At 55.1% G+C, this 3,085-nt stretch overlaps 1 protein-coding gene across 1 annotated transcript in view; it reads right to left on the reverse strand.

Moving 5' to 3' along the window:
* The window catches only part of LOC105992114 (apolipoprotein L3-like), a 6,303-nt gene extending 3,690 nt beyond the window's left edge, over window positions 1–2,613 (reverse strand). The window contains exons 1-2 of the mRNA XM_013024944.1: window positions 2,599–2,613; window positions 697–774 (exon numbers count right to left, since the gene is read on the reverse strand). The gene's annotated coding sequence lies outside the window, so the exon portion shown is untranslated. The remainder of the gene's footprint in view (window positions 1–696; window positions 775–2,598) is intronic.
* Between the last annotated feature and the right edge of the window lie 472 nt (window positions 2,614–3,085).

The raw sequence follows: 3,085 nt of genomic DNA on the forward strand, positions 1-3,085 counted from the left end.
ACATGGTCAGGAGACCCAGCCCTTTTGGGGCCATCACTGCTGTAAGCAGGTGCTTGTCCCTGGCAGTGTGGGCGGGCACCTGCCACAGCTTCAGGTGGGATGGGGAGGCTGCATGGGACAGGAGCAGGTGCAGGTGCAGGGAGGGAACTGGCACTAGGGGCGCTGGGGTGTGGCAGGTCCTGGCCTGGGGACCTAGGCACATCACCTCTGACCCTCAGAGCAACATGGGCAAAAGCTGCTCTCATGTCACCGGTGGGGGCAGGGGCACCAAGGTCACACTGGGGTCCAGTCCAGTGCCATTCTGAGTCACTTTTGCTCTGAGCCCTTCAGAGATCCTGGGCCACCCATGAAGTTACCTTAGAAGTAGGGGAGGTGGAGAGCAGGGGACATATATAGGTTGTATAGATCTCCTGCTGCCTTCGGTCCTCTTCTTCCTTTCATCCTCTCCCCTTCTGTCCTCCCCATCTGCAGGCCTCTCCTGGCCTCATCTAGGGAGGCACAGTCAGCAGGAAGTGAATAGCAGGGACCCGCCCTCTGGGGAGGGCCAGGAAGCCCACTGGTGGATGTAAACTTTGATGTAGATTCTTGAGGCTCCCTCCTCCAGCCCTGACTCCTCTGCAGGCCAGCTCTGGTTGGAGCTGCCCCTCAGGGCCAGGCCTCCAGTAGGAGGCAGGCAGAGAAGAGGACCATGATTACCTGGGGAGGTGACCAGATTCTTCGCACCACCTGAGATGACTCTGAAAAAACTTCTTGCACTCATGGTTGTTTTCCAAGCTGCAGGAGGAGAAAACACAGTGTGGATGGACACAGGAAGCTCCAGACAAGGTGGCAGCAGGGGCCAGGTCTCCTTGGCTTCCCTCCAGGGTATCAGGACACAACCCACCCTGGCCCTCTTCCCCTGTGCTCCATGGCCATGGATAGAAAGTTGGTCATCTTGTTCCAGCTCCCTCTGCCCTGAGCACAGCCAAGGCAGAGGCCTCCTGTCCTCCTAGAGACAATGGATGAGGACACAGCCATGTAGAAAGGACAGAATCTGCACAGAAGGAAGCGTGGAGGAATGGCCAGCAGACACCTGGGGCTGGGCACACTTGTGGGAAGCCATGACAGTAGCTAGCATGGACTGGGTGTGGCTGTCACACAGGCCTCTTTCTTGCCCCACCAGAGGTGACCACACAGACAGAGATGAGGACCTGGGGTTCCTTGCAGTGTGGAGGGAAGGAGCACAATGCCTCCCCTCCCCCACCCCCGGCCGGGTGCACAAGGCTGAACCCGCACCCGGTAGCTCTGACACAAGTCCTCTGTTGAGCAGCCTGTGCTCTGGCCTCTTCAGTGTAGATCTAGGTGGGCGTGTTTTGCATGTGTGTGTAAGTTCCTAGGGGAGGCCCCCGACTTCTCCACTGTGCTGAGACAGGGCTTGGCCCAAGTCCATCCTGCAGCCCTGACCCTTTTCATGTGAGAAGAAAAGAGACAAAGCACAAGAGAACATTTCCCAGACCATAGGATCCAGCTAGTTTGATGAGGGTTTTAGCTAGGAAAAAGCCTTCCCCCCAGTCCCCAGGCTAACACCAGGGCCAGAGCTCAGCCCAGCCCCCATCCTTCCTATGTCTCCCCCTCTGCTTACTGGAACTGCCACTCCCCACCTCCCACCACCCCAGAGATGCACCAAACATGGCAGCATCCTCACTCCATCCACCAGTAAAGACACAAAGCGGCTCAAGATGTGAAGTGACTTTCCTAGTGAGACACAGCTCTGGAGAGCGGAGTGGGGTTGAGCACCGGCCTCTGACTCTGAATTGAAAGCAAAATGTGTGACTATAAACATCCAGAAGTTTCTAGGATTTTTCCTCTGCCTCCACACACGCAGAGGTCCACTGCACAGAGCCAGAGCCAGGCCTTTGATTGTAAGACTGCAAACCAGGATGGTGCTGGGCATGCTGTCCCCAGACCTGGTCACCTTGGCATCTGGACACACGGATGCCCCATCCTCTTCCTCCATCTCCCACAGGCAGAGCCAGGCCCTCTGCCCGCTCTTCCCATTCCCAGGACTCTGGGCAAGCCAGTCCCTTCCTGGGGCCTCAGTCTCCCCACAGGTCCTGGCACAGTCACCGTGTTCAAGGGCAGGTTGAGTGGAAAACCTCTGGGTTCCTTGATTCTCATAAACAAATGTTCACTTCCTGCAGGGCTTAACAGCAGCACCCACCGCCAGCTCCAGGGTGGCCAGGACGCCAGGACTACTAGGTGCTGGGTCCCCTGATCTTCTCCAACTCCTCTGTGTCCTCCATTTTCCAAAATGGCAGCACCACCCCAGTCACCTTTCCTCTCAGCCCTGCTGGCCATGTGCCAGCTCACCTGCAGCCCACTCATCCTGAGGACGTTTGTGGACCCACCTGAGCAGTTCCTGCTGATGCTCTGTTTAAGAAACCATGGGGAGGGAGGAGCAGGCAGACACAACCCTGTGGGTGGATCTGGACTTTGCTATTGCCCCACAGTGTGACCTGGGGCTGACTGCCTGACCTCTCTGAGCTCATCTATAAAATGGAGAGCCCTTTTGGAGATGGTGAGGAATTGGATGGGGAGAGCAGGTTACGTCCAACTCACCACAGAATCTTCCTCTGGTGGGTTTGCTGGTGACCCGTGGTCCTTCACTGTGTGCATCCAGTTGTGCCTCTCAGACACAAGAATACAGACTCGGGCTATATATATTCAGGCACTAGCAAAGGAAAGTGAAATTGAAAGTTCTGGATTCCAGGAAGCATGATTAATCAGACAGCATACCAAATATGTGCTTAAGGTCTGATCACCTTTCCTGTTTACTCTCTCAGAGGAATGACTTTAGACTAGAGAACTGGCTTCCATGGTAAAGCCTCTGACTTCCAAGCACAAAGCCCTAAATTCAAACTCCAATACCACCTGACAGAGAGAGACAGAGACAGAAAGAGAGACAGAGACAGAGAGAGAGAGACAGAGAAAGACAAAAAGAAAGACAGAGACAGAGAGAGATAGAGACAGAGAGAGACCATCTCCCTAGTGTGTCTCCATGGTCTTTAGGAGAAAAGCTATTCCACAAAAATACAATGGACTTCCC

Source organism: Dipodomys ordii, unplaced genomic scaffold (genome assembly GCF_000151885.1).
Source record: "Dipodomys ordii isolate 6190 unplaced genomic scaffold, Dord_2.0 Scaffold79, whole genome shotgun sequence".
NCBI classification, from domain to species: domain Eukaryota; kingdom Metazoa; phylum Chordata; class Mammalia; order Rodentia; family Heteromyidae; genus Dipodomys; species Dipodomys ordii.